At 35.8% G+C, this 21371-nt stretch overlaps 1 protein-coding gene across 7 annotated transcripts in view; it reads left to right on the top strand.

Annotated features, from left to right (window-relative positions):
- Positions 1 to 21371, top strand: part of TANC2 (tetratricopeptide repeat, ankyrin repeat and coiled-coil containing 2) — a 381836-nt gene that overhangs the window by 56452 nt on the left and 304013 nt on the right. Inside the window, exon 1 of one of the 7 annotated variants that reach the window (XM_049860887.1) lies at positions 18011 to 18773. The exons of the other annotated variants lie outside the window; for them this stretch is intronic. The gene's annotated coding sequence lies outside the window, so the exon portion shown is untranslated. Of the gene's footprint in view, positions 1 to 18010; positions 18774 to 21371 lie in introns of those variants that run through there. 7 annotated transcript variants of the gene reach the window in all.

Genomic DNA, 21371 nt, shown 5'->3' on the forward strand with positions numbered 1-21371 from the left:
CCTATTTTTCAATTCAGTTGTTGTTTCCTTACTGTTGAGTTTTGAGAGTTCATTGTATATTCTGAATATAGATCCTTTTTTGGGTATGTGATTTGCTTGTTTTCTTATGCAGAGCAAAAGTTTTAAATTTTGAGTGAAGCCTAGTTTATCATTTTTTAAATCATGTGTTGGGTATCATGCCTAAGAACTCTTTGCCTAACCCTGGATTAGACTTTTAATTATGAATTCAGTTTATTTAATAGTTATGGGAATATTCAGATTATCTTTTTAATCTTGGACGACTTTTGGTAGTTATTAATTAATTAATTATAAAGTATATTTTGAAGACCAGGTTTTGCTACTAACCAGCTGTGTGACCTTGAGAAGGGTACTTTAACCGTAAATTCTCTGGTTCTTATTTTATCTGAAAAATTAAAGAGTTAGAGTTGCTGATTTTTTAAGAGTTCTCCAGTTTTTAATTTTTTAAATTCGGGTAGGGTAAGAGTGTATGTGTTCAAAGTTTATATGAAAGTATTGTGAGCCTCTGTTTCTTGTTTCTTCTGTGATCTATTGAGCATTGATTTACTTAGATTTACTCTGCCTTTTAACAGATAAGTTTGGTATTTTCTTCTTATAAATGAATTATTTGTTGATGAAAAGATATGCTTAGAGGCAAACCTGTTTATGCATCTGTAACACAACGTGCTTATGGTGTGTGAAAATTTACTTCCATAAGCTATTTATGTAAGAAGATGTAAGACCAACCATGTATAAGGTTTTAATGTTACACTTTTTGGAAAAAAATTAAATTCCTAGTTTAGAATTTTAGAAATGTTAGAAAATGCTTTTCTTTTTTGGTGATTATCCTTCTGAGTGTTTATGATTTAAAAAGTCATTCGTTTTTGGTTACTTAATAGAGACAGTGTCTATATAAGATTTTTATGTAAAATTCGTTTCTACAGAGTGATATACTGCTGTGTGTCCTGTCCATTTACTGGGTTAAAGCAAAGTGAAAGTATCATACAGATCTGGTGCTGAGGAAACATTGAGATGCAGGCTGCAGCTGGAGGATTTTACGTAGGCACCTGTGGGTTTGAGTGCGTTCAATATACAGACTGCAGTAGGAGGCTGGCAGTGACTCTGCTGACTCCAGTGCACTCCTTCACTGCTGTTCTGCTGATTTCTCCACTGTCCAGAAGACAAACAAAATGGTGCAGCATGTACAGGGCTTGGGAAAAAAATAATCGTCAGTATGATCCAGAGGTGGGTTTGCTACAGTGAACAGGAAAGAAAATGGTTTTAACAAAATTAAAGGCTTGGATATGGTTCAGTATGTCAGGTGTCCTTAGCTGCTTTAATATTTATTTATGGCCATTTGAGAATGAAAATGTTATAGTTCTGAAATCTGCATGCCCTCTATGTATGTGTAGCATTAACTAATGCATGCATCTTAGTTTATAAACAGATTTATATTTGTACTAAGCATGTGTAATGTGTGTATATAAATGTTCATAAAGAATTTTTCTGTTAACACTGGATTTAAAAAAAAAAAAACCAGCACCTAAAGGTTTTACATTTTTCTGTTGCACTTTTGTCGCAGCTCTGCCAGTGTTTCTTTCCTGATGCTGTTCATTTTATAACAGTAGAAAGCATTAGTAAAGCATTCTCTGGTGAGATACGGAAAATCAGTAGAATGAACATTGGAGTTGGCACTTTATATTTTATTGATGACTGTAATGCAGTGTAAGTTCGCGTTGCACATAGTCATGATTTAAATGACTACCTCTTTTATGAAAGGAAAATGTTTGTAAGAACGGCCATGTTGTAGACAGTGAGTATGAAAATAAAGGAGAGGATGAGGAAGTAGGACAAGTAAAATTTTTCTGTCCTTCGTTTCTTAGGCAATGCTCAGCTAACTCAAAGCACTGTCATTTTAGGAGTACAGTATTGAAACAATTGAATATCAAGCATAGAAAAAAAACATGGTAGTTTAGCTCCCCAACCCCTTCTAGAAGCACTTCAGTTATGTGCTGATATATTTTGGGTTTTCGGTGGCTGCATATTACTAGGGAGCTGTCCAGTTGAGACAAGATATGTTTTCTTTAGCCACACCCAACAGATCCAGCTTTTTTTATGCTTAGGGCACTATTTTAATTCTGTGCTTATTTGTAACCACCATCTGTGGGATGCTTTTAGATTGTAAAAATAAATATCACATTCACAGATTCTAGGTGAATATGTTCTTGAATATCTGACTTGCTGTATTAATAGCACAGAAGAGCAGTATTTAAGTTATGCTGCATTAGCTCTATCACAAAGAGAGCATTTGTATACTCTACTACTAGTGTACTGAAAATATTCTGATCAAATAGGTAACAATACTGCTGGTATATATTATTTCAGTCAGTATTGCAGCTATTAAATTGGGATATGACATTCAGAGTTCAGCCTTTCTTGATTGGGAAAATATTTGTTCAAAAAAGTTTTAAGTACTTAATTTTTGTGCTCGCAAAGTTAAAGTCTTATCCTGAGCCTAAGAATCTATTTATAATGTTTTATTCCATACCAATGACCATTTGTATGTGATAAGAATGAACCAACTGTATGGCTCTCTGCTACCTTGTTGGGTTACCTCCCACTTCACTGTAGACGGAAATAATAAGAATCAGCATTAGTTTTAATAGTCTGCAGAATACTCATATTTTGTATTTTTCAAAAATCTTGTATTCTCCCTGAAAGGGAAAAAACAAACAAAACATCTCTCATCTGTACTATATTCCCTTGATATTATTGAATAACATGAAAGAATAATATGGCATTTTTAGGTGCCAAATGTAGTGACAGTAGACAGCTAAATATAGTTTGAAATATACTATATCATTGGAATATAAAATGTTATATAACCCTGATGGAATGTTGCAGATGAAACAAAGAAGTCTGATTGGTTCTTCACAGAACGTCAAAAAACCAAAACCAAACCCATTGCCTAGAATTCCATTCTAACCAGAGGCTTCTAAACAGCCTACATGGTTAGTTAGCATCACAGAAAAACATAAAACGCCTTGGCAAGGGGAGGAGTTTGGATGAGAAAATGGAGTTGTGAAAGAACTTCAGTAATCCTCATCTTTGAGCATTTTATTTCCTTGCAGGTGTTTTGTTTTTTCAGCCTCATTTTTTTTTCTTTGCTTATTGTTACTTAGAGAGAGTGTTGTATTTTCTCAAGTTAAAAAATCTTTCTAAATAAGTTTATTTAATGAGCTAGAAGAGTCTCTCTAAAAAGAGTTTTCCGTTAGGTGATAGAATGGGTTGGTGAACAACATACATTCAGTATATTTATTAAATATGGATGAGTGGGGCTTGTGGGGTTGGAGGTAAAGGATGTGATGGAAAAGAATCCTGAAGAATAGGACACTAATAGTAAGTAACTCTTTGGCCCCACCCTGCCCATCATATTAAAATTGCATTAGATAATTTGTCATCTAAGACTTCAGTGATGCTTGATGAGGGCACATTGTTATTGACATCAAATAGCAGGATATTGCAAGTCAGAACAGGTGGGGAATTATTTGCTATCTGCTGGCTATTAGAAATACCCTTGAGATGTGAGAATAATGTACGGTAGCTTTTGTATCTTTATTATTCTTGGCTAGATGTGGTCTGCTGGAATATAGTTGTAAATTACAGTACTAATTAGGCGACCCTTCTGTGCTTTTACAGAAAATATTTGAAATATCTCAAGTTTATTTGAAATTTGAAAATTCCTGTATTTAAGCAGTAATAGGTAAAACTCATGAATAAGATCTAGGGAAGGGAAAAATTACTGTGAGCAGGAATGAGCATTTAAATTAAGAGAATAAATTATACTGAAAGGAAGTAGAGAAACATCATAAAATAAGGCATATTTCAAGAGTAATAAAAAATATATGGATATATTCTGATAAAAACCAGCCATTTCTTGTAGGTTCCGTTTTGGTGCTTATTTTCTAAATTACCCGATACACTAATAGAGTCAGGCTGAAGGAAGCTGGCTGCTAGTGTTACAAGCTGAAAACAAAATGGCTGGCAAGGATTAGTACTGTAAATTTGCAAGAGCTGGATGCAAATAAGATATCCTTTGTGGAAGGAGAATGTTTCACAGTAAGATGATGAGGGAGTGGCTATTGTAGAAGATATTTTTGACAAGAAAGAAATGTTTTATTAAAGAAAATACACAAATACACTGTTACAGCATAAAAAGAAAAGATTTTATGCTATAAATAGTGATACATTTTCAGCTAAGTGGTACACCACTCGTTAGTATTCATTTAGACATCATTGTGTTTGTAATTCCAAGATGCAGGTAGTTTCTGAGAGTATTTTTTAATGAACCTGTAAGATAAACAATGTGATTAAGTATAGAAGAAATAATAAATGAATTTGTTATGTTGTTGAAATAGGACGAAATTCAGAGATAAGTTCCTGGAGTATTGTTTATGAATCTCTTAGATTAACATACGTTAAGGATGGGGGAAAAAAAGAATGGGAAATTTAGAGATAAGAGTGAAAATAATAGTTTAGAAAATGACAACATCCATAAATTTATATTTTAGGAAATCTCTTTCTCTGTGCAATAGTAAGCCTTTTCCATTGATTTTTAGTAATTGTGGAAAGATTAAGTGATGTTAAAATTGTTGATTGGTTTGGATAGATTGAGAAATCGCTTCAGGAATTGCTAATTACTTAAAAAGGTTGAAGACAGTGCATTAGCTCACTTTCTCTCTCTCAGTGTAATGGCCGTGTACTCTAAGAGGGCAGGCAATGTAAATTTGTCATCATCACTTCTTCAGCACATAGTACAGTGCCCTGTACTTAGTAGATACCCAGTAACTCTTTCTTGACTGGATGAATGAATACTAGCAGAAAATACTTGTGTGTGTGTGTGTTTGTGTATATACATATATAATACACAAATATATATGTATATTAGTACATGCCTACATAAATACACACATGAGAATAATTTAATTTTCACAACTTTATGGGGGTAAATCCTATTATTTTACCCATTTAATAGATGAAACTGAGGGAGAGAAAAAGAGGTTGACCACAGTTTTACAGGAAGTGGTGGAGCTAGGATTTTTATTAGTGTGATTCTAAACTCTTTCATCATCTTTTCCACCAATAATTGAAGAAGATGTAATAGCGTTCAATAGTATTCTTAGCCCTCAGGAGCAAAGATTGTGTACAGATACTGTCAGAAACTGTAGAGCAAAGAAAACCTTTCTGGTACATGTCTTTTAAAATGGCTTTAACTGATGTTTTGTTTTCTGAAATCCTTTATCGCTTAAGTATAGCTGATGGCCCATTGGATCATCAGCAAGTGTGGATGTACAGTTCTAAAAGCTATTTAAAAGCCTGTGGTAAGCATAACCAGGAAGCAGTTGGAATATACTTGAAGCTTTCCATACTACAGAAAATGGCTACCAACATTTAATTAGTCATCAAATGCTGTTGATTACAACTTCTGAATATTTCTCAAAATTGTCCTTTTTCCTCCTCCATTGTCACTTCTTACTTAAAGACTATCTTATGTTACTTAAATTACTGCAATATCTTCCTGACTATTCTTTGCCTCTTGTCTCCACACCCTTTAGTCCATTCTCTGTTCTGCTGACTGTTACGTAGTGTGGCATGGCTTTTTACTAGTTCACATTGGTATAACCATATCCTAATACAGATGTACACAGACACAGATAACACACACACTACACAGATTTAGAATTTAGTTAAAAAAAATTTTGATTTTTGAATCTCTTTCATCAGAGATGAAAATCCCAATATAAATGTATCCATGAATAATAATTAGTTTAGTAATTGTGTGTGTGTGTTTACCTAAGTGGTATCATTCACTGCATATCACTCTGCAACTTGTGTCATTTTTGTTTTGTTTTTTTGCCCATGTTGGTATATATGGACCTAATTTGTTTCTTTTATGTATTGTATAGTATTTCATCTTATGAACACATTTATTTTTATCTATTCCCCTCCTAACAGACATTTGGGCTTATTTCAGTTTGGGTGTTTTTTTTTTTTTTTTTTTTTTTTTGCTATTGCAGATAATGCTACAGTGAATATATTTGTATGCACCTATCAGAGTTTTTCTAGAGGCTACACCTAGAAGGGAGCCCTGGTGGTTAAGAGCTCGATTGTTAACCAAATCGTTGGCAGTTCATATCTGCTAGCCGTACCTTGTAAACCCTATGGGTCAGTTCTACTCTGTCCTATAGGGTCGCTATGAGTGGGAACTCGACAGCAATGTGTACGCCTAGAAGTGGAATTGCAAGATCCTAGTTTATTTTTACTTTTACCAGATAATTGCTCTCCTGTGTCACCGTCTTCACTTTCAGCAAGCAAGGGTGTGTCATCTGCATATCTCAGGTTGTTAATGAATCTTCCTCCAGTCTTGATGCCGCATTCTCCTTCATATAGCCCAGCTTCTCGGATTATTTGTTCAGCGTATAGATTGCATAAGTAAGGTGAAAGAGTACAACCCTGACCCACACCTTTTCCAATTTTAAACCACTCAGTATCCCCTTGTTCTGTTCTGACAGCTGCCTCTTGATCCATGTCCAAGTTCCATGTTTTGGATAGAATGGTGTCCCCCCAAAATGTTTTTCAACTTGGCTAGGCATGATTCCCAGTATTGTGTGGTTGTCTACCATTTTGTGATCTGATGTGATTATCCTACGTGCGGTAAATCCTAACCTCCTTGATGTTAATGAGACTGGATTAGAGGCAGTTATGTTAACGAGGCAGGGTTCAATCTACAGGATTAGGTTGTGTCATGAGTCAGTCTCTTATGAGATACAAAAGAGAGAATGAAGCAGAGAGGAGGAGGACTTCATGTCACGAAGAATGAAGAACCAGGAGGGGAGTGCGTCCTTTGGACCTGGGGTCCTTACGCCGAGAAGCTCCTAGACCAGGGGAAAATTCATACAAGGATCTTCCCCCAGAACTGACAGAAAAAGCGTTTCGCTGGAACTGGGACCTTTAATTTGGACTTCTAGCCACCTAGACTGTGAGAGAATAAATTTCTGTTTGTTAAAGCCATCCACTTGTGGTGTGTCTGTTATAGCAGCACTAGATAACTAGAACATTCCACGTGAGCACAATTAAGTGTTGTGAAATTTCCAATTTTTACAATGTTATTCATAATTTGTTATGATCCACACAATTGAATGCCTTCACATATTTGATAAAACTCAGAAGACTACAGCCTTAAGTATGGATTATACCTGAAAATCCTTACAGCTGGACAAATAAATATTGTCCTGATAAATGGCAAAGAAATTGAAGTTGGCAAGGATTTCATTCTTCTTGGATCAATAATCAATGCCTGTGGAACCAGCAGTCAAATGACATATTGCACTGGGAAAAATCTGCTGCAAAAACCTCTTTAAAGTGTTAAAAAGCAGAGATGTCACTTTGATAACTAAAGTGATCCTGACTCTAGTCATTGTATTTTCAGTTACCTCACATGCATATGAAAGGTGGACAATGAAAAAGGAAGCCCATAAAAGAATTGATGCATTCGAATTGTGGCTTTGGTGGAGAATATTGAATATACCATGGCCTACCAGAAGAACGGAAAACCCTGGTGGTATAGTGGTTAAGTGCTACGGCTGCTAACCAAAAGTTCGGCAGTTTGAATCCACCAGGTGCTCCTTGGAAACTTAGTGGGGCGGTTCTACTCTGTCCTGTAGGGTCGCTATGAATCGGAATCGACTCAACGGCAACAGTTTCTTTTTTTTTTTTTTTTTTACCAGAAGAACAAAAAAATCTGTCTAGAAGGAATTACAGCCAGAATGCTCATTAGAAGCGAGAATGGCGAGACTTTGTCTCGCTTGCTTTGGACATGTCATCAGGATGGACCAATATCTGGAGAAAGACATCATGCTTGGTAAGGTAGAGGGTCAGTGAAGAAGAGGGAGATGGATTGACACAGTGGCTGCAACTGTGGGCCCAAACATAGCAACGATTGTCAGGATGGTGCAGTGTTTCTGTTGTACATAAGGTCGCTACAACATGTTACTCTGTCAATTTACACTCTTCTCAACAGTATTTTCCCATATCCTTGCCAGCAATTTATATGGTCAGACTTCTTCATTTTTCTCAATGTGATAGGTGAAAGACGTTATCTTTATTTCTCTAATTTCTTGAGGTTGAACATCCTTTCATGTGTTTATGGCCTTTTAGATATCCTCTTTTGTTAATAGCCTCTTTGTATCCTTTATGTCTTTTTCTGTTGGGTTATTTTTCTTTTTCTTAATGATTTATAAGCATTCTTTATATATTCTAGATAGGGTCTGGCAAACTATAGTCCAGGGGTCAAATCTAGCCTGCCGCCTGTTTTTGTATGGCCTGTGAGCTAAGGATGGTTTTTACGTTTATCTTAAAAATGATTAGAGGGGGGAAAAAAGGGAAGAATAAAATTTTGCAGGATGTGAGAATTATATGAAATTCAAATTTTAGTATCCATAAATTCAATTTCATATAATTCTCACATCCTGCAAAATTTTAGTATCCATAAATAAAAGTTTTATTGCAATACAGCCACACTCATTCATTTATATGTTGATTGTAGCAGCTTTTGCCCTGCAGTGCAGAGTTGAGTAGTTGTAACAAAGACTATATGGTCTGCAAAGCCTAAACTATGTGTACCCTCTTTACAGGAAAAGCTTGCAGACCCCTGTTCTGGGTTGATCCTTAAAAAAAAAGACTGTGACATTAATTGCAGATATCTTCTCTCAGTCTATACCCTGTCTTAAAATTTTGCTTTTGTTTGTAAGACTAAACTTCAAACTTCTATTTAATAGAAGTTTAAAATTTTACTCAACTTTGTTATTTTTTTTTCCTGTATGTTTTTTCAGAAATCTTTCCTTACTCAGAGACCTTAAATATATTTTCTTGAAATAGTTTTAAAGTTTTGTTTTTCTTACTTTTAGATTCTAAATACACTCAGATTTTTTAATTTTTATTTTTGACAAGGGGAATACGATGTGAGAAGGGGGGGTCTAGGTATTTTTTCTCATATGGAAAAAACAGATTTCCTCATCCCATTTGTTGTTGAGTAGCCTTTTCTTGCTCTAGGGATTTAAAATGCCAACTTTCTCATGTATAAAGCTTCTTTATTTACATGCTGTGTTTTCTGGGTACTTTATATCATACGTTCTTTATCCTTTGACTAAACATTTTTACATTCCACTTGGTCCTAATTATTTCTATTATCCAACCACTTAATCACTGTTGTATTCAATTTTCCTGGTTCCTTAGGAGAAAAATAAAAACGTAATAACACTCTAGTAAGAGCCTGACTAATGACAAGTTTAGGGAATAGAATATAGTTTTTGAATTTTGTGTATTGCATCTACTAAGGTCATGTTGTTAGCTTTAATAGAGTTTTTTTCTCAAAACATTTTAATCTCAAATTTTTTGTTTTTATTACCGTCATTATCATACCCACTGCTGTTGAGTCGACTGCGACTCATAAGGTACAGTAAAAGTTAGGTGCCCACAAGTGCATGGTATCGTGCTTAGTACTTTAAAAAAGCATATTTGTGTATAACCAATAACAACAAAGTATTATTTAGGCATAATAGGATAAATAACCAACCCATTGCTGTCATCTGACTGATAGCAACCCTAGGACAGAGTAGAACTAAGGAATAGTCCCATAGGATTCTTAAGGCTGTAAATCTTTATGGAAGCAGACTGTGACATTTTTCTCCCATGGATAGGCTGGTGGGTTCAAATCGCCAGCCTTTTGGTTAGCAGCTTAACACTTAAACCACTGTGCCACCAGGGCTCCTGAGGATAAATTATATTTTATTTAAATAAAGTAATTCAAGATATATTTAGGTAATATACGATCTTTTGGTATTTTTTTACTTCTTTTTTCAATGAATGGTTATACATTTAAATATGCTTACTAGTCAAAATAGAAAGAACTTGGGCCTTTTCTTGGGCGTGAGGTTGGGAGGAGTGATTTGATTTTTAGTCTATCAGTAACTGTCATTCTATCATCTTTGGGAGTAAAAGGAATGTAAGGGTTTGTTTTATTTTGAACTATGTGATGTAAAGAAAAATTCTCTGTCACTAGTGCCTTTGATACTTATTCATCCTCATATGAGGGCAGAAGTTTTGGATGAAAACCATTTTATTCTGACTCCTGAGGTATAAGGTAGTTGTTTCTCAGATAGGTATCTGCTCCAGATATTTTGAAGGTAGAGACCAGAAACTGAAAGAAAGTCAGTATCAGGAAAACAAAAGAAAGTCTGATTAGAAATGAGGCTAGACCATGTCAAGAATTTTTGTCTCTTCTAATAAGAGAAAAAGAAGATTTAGGGATGACTTCAAAGTTTTTAGCTTGAACAACTGAAAGAATGGAGTTGCCATTTACTGAGATGAGGAAGACTGTGAGTGGAGCAAGTTTATGGAGGGATACTAGGACATGTTAAATTTTGAGATGCCTGATTGATATTCAACTAGAGATGTAGGATATGCAGCTCTGGGATATGTAAATATGGAGTTCATGGACGAGGACTACGCTAGAGACATGAATTTGAGAACTATCAGCATATAAACGAAACATAAAACCTTGAGTCTTGTACATGCAGGTTGCCTTAGAGGCTATCTCTGGATCTCATGTAGCCACCAGACTACTGGGATGAAAATTCACCCGGTGGCTCCAACCATTCCATGGATGTTATGTCATTTAGCCTGATCAAGTCATACACATGAGACATTCACCAAATTCTGGCAAATGAAAGCCGTTTTGATTACTTACAGACAACAGACAGCATACAACAAGAATAGTTCCATGACAAACCGTCCCTCCTGGCTCAAAAACTGGGTGGAGATTGAAAACCTTCAGTGCGTGCCTCAACTTTGTACTGTAGGTGAAGGACCCAGAAATCCGTCCCTCAGCCAGCTTTATTCTCCAGGGATATGTGACCTGCTGCATGGATATTTTTTCACTTGACAACCTAAGGAGAAGGTGATTAGACAGTTGGGCTCCAGGTGGAATGTCATTACTTTAGACCTGACAGTTATTAGGCTTCAAGGTGGGGGTGGTAGTTTGTTCTGAAGCCTAAAGATCCTAGCAGGGAAAGGAATGGGAAAGATCATGACTACCAAGTTTGTTCGAAGGACTGCCTTCTCCCAGTCTATTTGGCACAATCAAGGAAATGTGTGTAGCAAAGTGTACAGATTTGAAGCCTTAGCCCAGGGGTGCTCCAGCGTTAGCACTTGGGGAGATGAGTAAGAACTAGCCAGGAAGACTGAGAAAAAGGAGGAGGCACGAAGATAGGCACAAAACTAGGAAAGCACAGTGTCTCGGAAATGAAGCAAAGAGAAGATTTCAAGGAAGAGAGAATGACTAACTGCATCGAATATTGCTGATAAGTCAAAAAAATAAGAAAACTGAGAACTGCCCATTGGATGTAGTGATGTACATTGTAGGAAAGTTTGATAAGCATGGATTCTCTATAGTAGTACGGGGAAAAACCTGATGGGAGTGGATTCAAGGAAGAAAGGAAAAAAAGACATTAATGACAGTAACTACAGACTACTTTTTCAAGTGGGTGCAAAGTCTTTGCCATTCTTTGTATTTCATGAACCTACTTTTTTTTCTGTATGCTCAGTGTTAATGCCTTTATTTAGGTGTTCCTTTCCTCTGGACTTTTGCAATGATCTTTTTGCCTGCGACCCTGCGAACCCACTTTATACACTTGCCAAATTTATCTTTTGAAAACACCAGTCAGATCATGTCACTCCCCTGCTTTTATTGCCCTTCATTTTCTTCCCCACACTTACAGGATAAAATTCAAATTGATCATCATGACATAGTGATTATAACTTTTTAAATTATCCTTTTCATGATTATGCCTCTGCCTACTTTTCTAGTTTCATGTCCTGCCTCTTCCCCATACATTCTGTGCCCTAGCCATACTGAGCTGTTTGGATTTCTCTAAGTGCACCACGTTCTTTCATTCTTGTCTGGCACTATTTTTGATGCCTCTTCTCATACTTTAGAAGCTATGGATTTCCCAGGATCCCAGGCTAATGTGAATAAGGCGGAGGCTATTCTAACTACTAAAGTCTTATTACATCTAGATGACACCATCATCTTTGCAGTGCAACCTCTCAAACCCAGCTTGGGAAATTTTGACTAGTCAACTAGTCAGCTTTTCCACATTATACAATATTATCCCAGCTTAGTCCACGCCCCCCCATTCACCAATATAAAGCACAACCAGTAATAATCAGAAAAGATCAGAGAGAGAGCCTATGAAGGTAATCTTTACCCTCAATTTAGAGATCATCTTACCCTTTTGTACTGTTAGTATCTTTTGCCTATAGCATTTGTCGGTTAGCACTGGAAAATTTCAGGTGGATCCAGTTCATCACTGTATCGTGGCACCACATAATCTCTACTAATGTTTCCCAATTTTGACTGCACATTGTGATCACCCGGGGAGATTTAAAGAAATACTGATGTCTGGGGTGTGGCCTGGGCATAGGAGTTTTAAAATCCTTGGATCAGTCTAATGTGCAGCCGCAGTTGAGACCTGTGTGTATCCTTAGCATCCAGTTTCACCTGACCAAAGCACCATACATACGTATACACACACACACATGTATTCGCACATACACATATCCTACATAGCTGAAAAGGTGAAGGGGCTTCTCACAGTGTCAATCCCCAGTAAAACCCTATGAGCAGATAATTATTTTTTCCTTTTAATAGATGAGGAAACAGGAATTGGGATGTTATGATAAGTAAATTTGGTTGTAGAGTTAGTAAGTGCAGGATCCAGAATTTGAAAACAGGCCTGATTCTAAAGTCTATTACTCTTCTTTACCATGCTATGTCACCTCTAGAGAGAATATAGTTGTTTCACATCTATACACAGACATACCATGGCATGTTGGAGAGGTCTAACGACACAGTCTTGGGAGATAAAAAAGGGATAAATTCCAAGGTAAATTTGAAATAATCTATGACTTCAAACTTAAGTTGGTATAGCTCACGGACATACTTGGTCCTAATTTAACACAGTTTCCTCTGCCTAGAATTTCTTAGTAAGCATAGATATCTGTATAAATAAGCACTTCTTAGATTCATAGAACAATGGAGCTGGGAAGGACATTGAGTTTGTTTACTTTTATCAACTTATACTTTTTTAATGTTCTTTGAAATTGGAACCTTGGGAAAAAATTCCAGTGTAGTAACTGGTTAAAAATATAATAAAACTGGTTAAAAATGTAATTAAACATCAACAGTGGTAAGTCATGTTGATAGTAGGTACTCTTGATCTGATGTGATGAGAATGGCAGTTTACCTCTCTGGTTTCCCCCCAAAAAACCCATAACCCTAGATTAATCATGAGAAAAACATCAGACAGATCTATATCGAGACTTGTCTACGGAATACCTGACCAGTAATCCACATAACCATCTTGGTCATTAAAACAAGAAAGTCTGAGACACTATATCAATAGTCTAGAGGAGCTTAAGGAGACATAATGACTAAATGTAATATGGTATCCTGGTTAGGACCCTGGAACAGAAAAAGGACATAAGATAAAAACTAAGGAAATCTAAATAAAGTGTGGACTGTAGTTAATAATAATGTACCAAATTGGCTCATTCCGCCAAAAAACCAAACCAAACCCGCTGCCATCAAGTCGATTCTGACTCATAGCGACCCTATAGGACAGAGTAGAACTGCCCCATAGAATTTCCAGGGAGTGCCTGGTGGATTTGAACTGCCGACCTCTTGGTTAGCAGCCGTAGCACTTAACCACTATGCCACCAGGGTTTGTTGTGACACATTACCATACTGATAACTTAAGATGGGAAACTGGGCATGGGGTTTATGGGATCTTTCTGAACTGTCTTCGTAACTTCTCTGTAAATCTAAATCTATTCTAAAAAAGTTTAGTTTAAAAAAGCAAACTCTATATAATTGTAGACACTCTCGTTTTTAACAGTTAGCCTGTTAATTTAATTCATTGGTAGGTTGTCCTTTTTGTATAGTTATGGTGACACCTTGAAAGCACAGTCATCAACTTTTAAAATACTTACACGATTACTGGTGATTGCTCCATTTACAGTTGGCATTTATTTTGCTTTCCCTGTATTAGTCATCATCATTGATGCATAGCTACATCATGAGAATCAAAACATTCTGTGTTTAGCAGAACTTTTCTTGACCTACATACAAATCAACCTTTTTCTGGGATTTTGTGGATGTTAAGGAGAGTGCAGATTAATAATTCATATGGGGATGTTATCTTTCTTTTATAGATTTAGAGTATGTAGATCTATGAAAACCTGTGAATTTGCCACCTTTATATCCAGGCAAGTTTTGAAAATATAGTATATTTTTTAAGAGTGTTAGCTGTGGTGCTGATGATATTATGTTAATCAGTTTATTTTAGTGGGTGTAGGATGCTTCCGTTTTTCTTTAGAGGAAGAACTAGATGTTTTCTACAGAACAAACTCAGTTTTAGGTGGGTCTGGGCTTACCTGTGAAAATTCCTATAGGTAAATAAAGGTGATTGAGATTGGTGTGGAGGGTGAAGCATTGGGCTTTGGAATTATGCTGCTCACTTTTTTATAGTTATCAGTTTGGATTAGAAAAGGAAGACAGCGGACTCCTTAAACTATATCTCAGGCCATATCAATAATATTTACAGTTTTTTCTTGAATTTGATTATCTGAGCATATTAACTGTAGAGCTGGCCCTTAACAATGTAATTCAACAAGTGTTTAAGAATACTCACACTGTACCAGACTCCATGTTGACACTGAAAATCCCAAGGTGAAAAGACTTCCAAAGATAGACTTGGAGCATCTAACAATCCAGAGATAGTCACATAAATAGTTAACTACTACACAGTGCGGCAGTACAGGTATATATGATGTGTTATGGAAACATGGAAACATGAAAGAGGAAACAATTCTTCCTGGTAAGCACACAGAAAGTCTTTATAGAAAAAATAGGAAAGAACATTTAAGCCATCTTTAGGTGAATGGATGTTGTTGTTGATCGTGACGATGATAAATATTCCAGTTATCATTTAATCAGTGTTTACTTTGCACCAGATGTCATGCTGTGTTTTATGCACTTTGCTACAACAACCCCATAGGGTATTACTATAGGAGATAAGGGAACTGAGGCTTGGAGAATTTAATTTCTTTAGGTCACATAAATAGTAATAGTTCAAAGATTTAGTCCCACTCAGCTTTGCTAGACACCAAGCGCTGTTAATACCTGTTGAATACAATTTTATTATATAGTCAAGTGGAGGGCTGCACTGTAGGTAGAGGAAACAACATTAATAACTGATAAAATAGGGGCCTTTTAATGCATTTTACCTTTGAATATTATCAAGCAGTTTGGTGCTGCCAGAATAAAAGGGACTGTATTATTTAGGATTCTGTGGTTGTATGATTGCAAGTAACGGAAAATTTTATCTAGAATTTCTAATACCAGGGGTTAGCAAACTTCTTCTGTAAAGAGCCAGATAGTAAGTATGTTGGGCTTTGTCACAACTCTTAAGCTCTGCTGTGTAGCACAAAAGCAGCCATATACTGTATGTAAATGAGTGAGCATGACTGTGTTCTAATAAAACTTAATTTATGGACTCTGAAATATCAAGTAAATGTAATTTTCACATGTAACGAAATATTCTTCATTTAATTTTTAAAGATTATTTAAAATGTAAAAACTATTCTTAGTTCATTGGTCATCCAAAAACAGGTGGTAGGTCAGATTTGCCCCACGAGTTGCAGTTTGCTGACACTTGGCTTATATGATGAAGAGGATTTACTAAATAATATAGCTGCAGTCCAGAGATAGAATCATTTTGTTTAGTAATTCAGTGATTTCAACAAGGAATTTGTCATCTTCCATCTGTCCACATTACCTTTCACAGTGTTGAGTTCATCCTATGGTTTATTCGCTGTTGTTGTTTACAAGATGGTAGCCAGCATATTCAGGGACTCCATGAATCTTCTTCCATGTCTAAGGAAAGAGAAGCAAGACCTTTTCCAGAAACTCTTTCTAATCTCTCTTCAACTTAATCTTATCACGTTTAACCCCCACCACTCCACAGAAACCAGGCTAAATTATCTATGTTAGCTAAATTCATTGGCCAAATCTTAGTCTTCATATTACTTGACCAATCGACATTTGATCAGTTCCTCTCTTCTGTACTCTTCTGGTTTTGTTTCCATTCTCTGTCTGCTACTTACTCTCTGCTGGCTCCTCCTCATGCCTGCAGCCCCTTTAGACTCATCATCAAGACTTAGTCTTCTGACCTCTTTTTCTTTATTTCTCTCTTATTGATGCTCCCTTTCTTGGGGGTCTCATACAGTCTCATAGTTTAAATCTGATTTAGGTACTGAAATATGTATAACCATTTCTGCTTATATGCCTAATAGGCATCTCAAACTTGGTATGTCCAAAACTGAGTTCCAGTTACTCCTCTCATCCCCAAACCTGTTCTGTCAGTCTTTTCCATCTCATGAAATCACGAATCTGTTCTTTGGGCCAAAAATATTGAAATTGCCCTTGACTTCTTTCTCTTATTCTTCTGACAGCAAATTGATGTAGCTGTACTGTCAGAATATATGGAGAATCTGACCTCTTCTTACCACCTCCACTGCCTGCTTAGTTCTAGCCTCTATCCATCTTTTGGATTTTTGCAGTAGCCTGCTTCTGTCCATGCCTTCTTTCTTCACTGTGTTCGTAACATAACAGTCTTGCCCACCTGACCCCCACCCCACCTTTACTGATTTGTTTGTTGTAGTAGAGACCAATAGAGAGTCTTGAAAAGAACAGACTTTTGAAGCCAGGCAGTTTTCATTTTAGGATTGACACTACCAGTATTACTTCTCAGAATCTCAATCTTAAGTTTAAAATGAGGATAACACTTGTTTCATAGAATTATTATTAATGTTATGTAAGATAATATTGTAAAGTGCATACTAGGACAGTTACCCAGCAGAAAACAAATGTTTGTTCCTTTTCTTGTTCCTTCCCCAAACAGTTGAGCTCTTCTTAATTTCTTCTGGTTATCAGAATGCTTACGTAGACAGGGAACATTTTATGCATGTGTACCTCTTCATAAGTGGCCCTTGGCAAATAAATAAAACTTTAGTTTATGTTCCTGGTCCTTTCTTTTGCATTTTCTTCAAATTTCATTCATAGCCTTTGTCTGAGTTTCCTAATGCTGCTGTAACAGAAACACCAGAACTGGGTGGCTTTAAAGAACAGAAATTTATTTTCACGGTTTAGGAGGCTAGAAGTCTGAATTCAGGGCACTGGCTGTAGGCGAAGGCTGTCTCTAGGAGGATCTTTGTTTCCCAGTGTTCCTTGGTTACTTGGTGATATTCATGTGGCATCTATCTTCCCCAGTTTGTGCTTGCTTGTTTCTGTGTCTCTGCTGCTCTTTTTATAACTCAGAAATGATTAGATTTAAGACACACCCTACATGATATGGCCTTATTAACTTAACAAAGAAAGCCCTATTACATCCACAGGTATAGTATTTCAACACATATTTTTGGAGCATAGAATTCAGTCCATAATACCTTCTACCTCATGTCTTCCATTGTTGTTATTAAGTGTATAAAATCATTGAAGGTAGAGACTAGAGTCATACCTGAACAGTAAAACTTTAATCTGTATGTATTCTATGACTTGTGATTTTAATACCCCTCCTTTGTATTATGGTCATATATTTAAGTTTGTAAAGAAGTATTGAAGACAACCTCCTTCAGAATTTTAATTCAGAAAATCTAATCTGGTATTTATTCTAGCACATTATTTAGCTGAGAACACTAAAAATGGCCTTGACTACCAATTTCAAGGTCACTTACATAGTTTTTTTTTTCAACTGTAGTATTCTGATCATAGATTGAAGAGAATACTCATTTTAAGTATCACCAAAAATTTTATTTTAACTTGGAATTGTTTAGCCACTTTATTATTAAGACTTTCTCTAACTTAATTTCTTCACAGGAAGTCACCAAATACTGAATATTCATATCATATAGTTGCTCTTTCTTTACTAGGACTGTTCTAGGGCTTGAATACACTTGAGTTGAAAGCTGTCTACCCTATGAGGTAAATTCTTCTTTTGACATTTTTACTTTTGGAATAACTGGAATAGGAAATCTGTATTAACGTTTCTCAGTTTTGAAGCTGTACTTTTTTTTTATATTATTTGTAGGATATTGCTGGATTTAATTCAGTATGTTGATAAAAACAAATGTTCTTTGGTGATTATCTCAAAATCCTGGAAACCTAAGCTCTCACTTGAGTTGAGGGGTCAGGTCTTTTTTTATTTCTGTACCTGTCATATCAGTGAGTTTTCATCTTGTGAATTTCACAATGTATTTGAAGTCTTTAACTCAGATTTGATGAGTAAATTGTAACTTCACAGACGCAGCTCTGTTCTACCTTCTACACTTCAGGGTGAGGTAATCAGTCTTATGCAAATAGCTTGGCTTGCTTGACAACTGAAGGCCTTCTGTTTTGTCCATAAATGTAGATGTAAGTATCATGTGTGGGAGGTCTTATCTGACTGAAGGAATTGTCTGTTAAGCAAAGCAAAACATTTGAAGTAGTATATGTCATTGCAGTCTTGCTACTTTGGCTAATGCATTCATCATTTCTATAAGCATACCACAATTACTTTTAAAGAGGTTGGCAATTTTTTCTACACCATCTTGGGGCAGTGGTGAGTGTATTATTTTTTTAAATCGTTAACTATTTACTTTTACCTGAGAGTTAATCTCAGCTCTTATAATGAGTTTGCATTGGGGTAAGACATGGTTAATGTTTCAGTTTCAGATGAGTGTGTTGTTCAAGTTTACTGTAACATATTCCTGATTTAATTTTTAAAATTCAGGCCATTAAAACATTTTAGATGATGATGGTGTCAGAATCAGTGATATTTTTGTCTTAATATCATTGGCTTGGTGACTCAAGACTATTTCTTTAACCATTTCTTGTGGGTTGTTTTATTGCTAGCCTGGCATTCTGTAGGTTGTACGACTTTCATTTTATTTTAAGCTCTGTTTTTAATTTATTTTTCGCCTTTTGTTGTTTAGGAAGACTGTGCTGGTAAGGGGAAGTGCCTTTGTTTAATTCATATCACTTACATACTTCAAGGGCATGTTTTGATGGTAAGATGGAGAATGTGGTGCATATATGTAATTACTTTATCCATGTAGTAAAGTCAGAAAAATGAAAATGAGATTTTATGACGTGCCTGCATATAAAGTATCGCTTATTGTAACTAATTCCCAAGTAAAGGAGAAAGGTACTTGCATAAAAAAAAGTTAAACATTCACTAGGAAAAAAATTGACTAGGACTATATTTACATATCCTGATACTTAATGTAATGCTACAGATTTCTGATAATCTTCTATTTTGATACAATGAATCTTTATTCTAAGATAATTTAGGACTTTATAATGTTTTTCTCTTTTTAGTATAAACCTTCAATGGAAGTATATAAGAGATATAGAGAAGTACATATATCATGAGCATACAGATCAATGAATTTTCACAAAATAACATCCAGGTTAATGGCAAAACAAAAATGTCTCAGAACATGACCAAAAGCCCAGAAACCCTTCACTCTCCCTTCTAGTTACTAGCACTCCCCACCCCCTGCTTTAAGAGTAGCCACCATCCTAACTTCTAACACCATAGATTAGCCTATTTTTAAATTTTATATGAATGTAATTAATTATACAGTATATACTCAGTTTCTGTCTAGCTTCTTTTGCTCAACATAAGCTTTATGAGATCTGTGTTGGTACATATAGTTGTAGTTCATTCTTGTCTGTGTAAAATATTGCGTAGTATGACAAAACAACTTACTGATTCATTTTACTGTTGGTGGACTCATGTTTCCAGTTTTTTGTTTTGTTTTACAACTGTATTTATACAGTAATGAGTGCTTTTAAGAACATTCTTGTACATGTCTTTTGATGAACATACGTACACGTTTCTGTCACAGAGTATATATATTATTACTTTTTCCGAAGTGGTTTTTTATACTCTCATAAGTAGTGTATAATTCAGTTACTCAAGACTTTATAAATTTTATTTTTAGAATCTAATAAGTTTTACTCCAGTCGGGATGGACTCTATGGCAGTAGGTAATATAGGTATATAATATGTTTTAAACTTTTAATTGTAACAAATGTTATAACTTAGTGAATTATTATAAGGCATATACCCTTATAACCATCATTCAGTTCAAGAAATAAGAGATTTTCAGACCATTCCAAAAAGCCCCTCCATGTGCCCCATCCTAATCACAGTCTTCTCCCTCCCTCCCTCTAAAAGTAATCGCTATACTGACTTTATGGCAGCCACTTTCTAGTGATTCTTTTGTCTTAGCACCCAAGTGTATGTTGCTGGACACCATTAAAAAAAAAAAGTATCTTTCATGTATAGCAGCATTGTCTAATAGAATTTTCTATAGTGATGAAAATGATCTGTTTCTGTGCTGTCCAACACAGCAACCACTAGCCACATGTGGCTGTTGAATAATTGAAATGTGGCTAGTGTGATTGAGCAACTGAGTTTTAAATTTTATTAAATTTAAATTTCAATAGCCACATGTAATTAGTGGCTATTGGATAGCACAGATACATAGGTTTCCCATCTATTGCTTTCTTTTCCAGTTTATCATAATGTTGAAAGACCTGGATCATTTGATCTGTATAATTTCCCACAGCCTGAAATTTGTTGAGTGTGTACTCAGGAACAGTTCAGTATTTCCTGTGGTCTTTTGTTTTTCTTGCAAACTGACAGCTGGATTCAGGGGTTTGATTAGACTTAGGTTTGAAACCTTTGGCAAAACTATAGTTGTGTTCAGTTGTTACGAGGCTGGCATGTAATGTCTGATTTTCATTGTGGTGTTATTAGCCATGATGCTCAATCCTTATAGATCTGTTAATTCATTGAGTTGTAAAATAGTGATATTCTTTATTTTTTTCTCATTGTGGCACAGTGGACCACTTTCGTGTGGCTTTTCTCATCATGGTCTTGCAACTCCTACCAAATGATTGGGTGGGACCATGCTAATAAGGTATATGGTGCCTTAACATGAGGAATGGTCGTTTTTGCCATTCCAGCCATCCCAGAGGCGAGAGAGAAAGAATTTCACCACCACAAAGGAAGAAGGGCCAAGAGCAGAACGGATCCTTTGGACTTGGGATCCTAGCCCTGAGAGGCCCCTGGAATCAGGAGACAGAGAGAGAGAGAGTTGTAACACTGAAGACTGTGAGAAGCAGTGGCAGAGAAACAATGGCAGGA

Source organism: Elephas maximus, chromosome 19, assembly GCF_024166365.1.
Source record: "Elephas maximus indicus isolate mEleMax1 chromosome 19, mEleMax1 primary haplotype, whole genome shotgun sequence".
Classification (NCBI taxonomy): Eukaryota; Metazoa; Chordata; class Mammalia; order Proboscidea; family Elephantidae; genus Elephas; species Elephas maximus.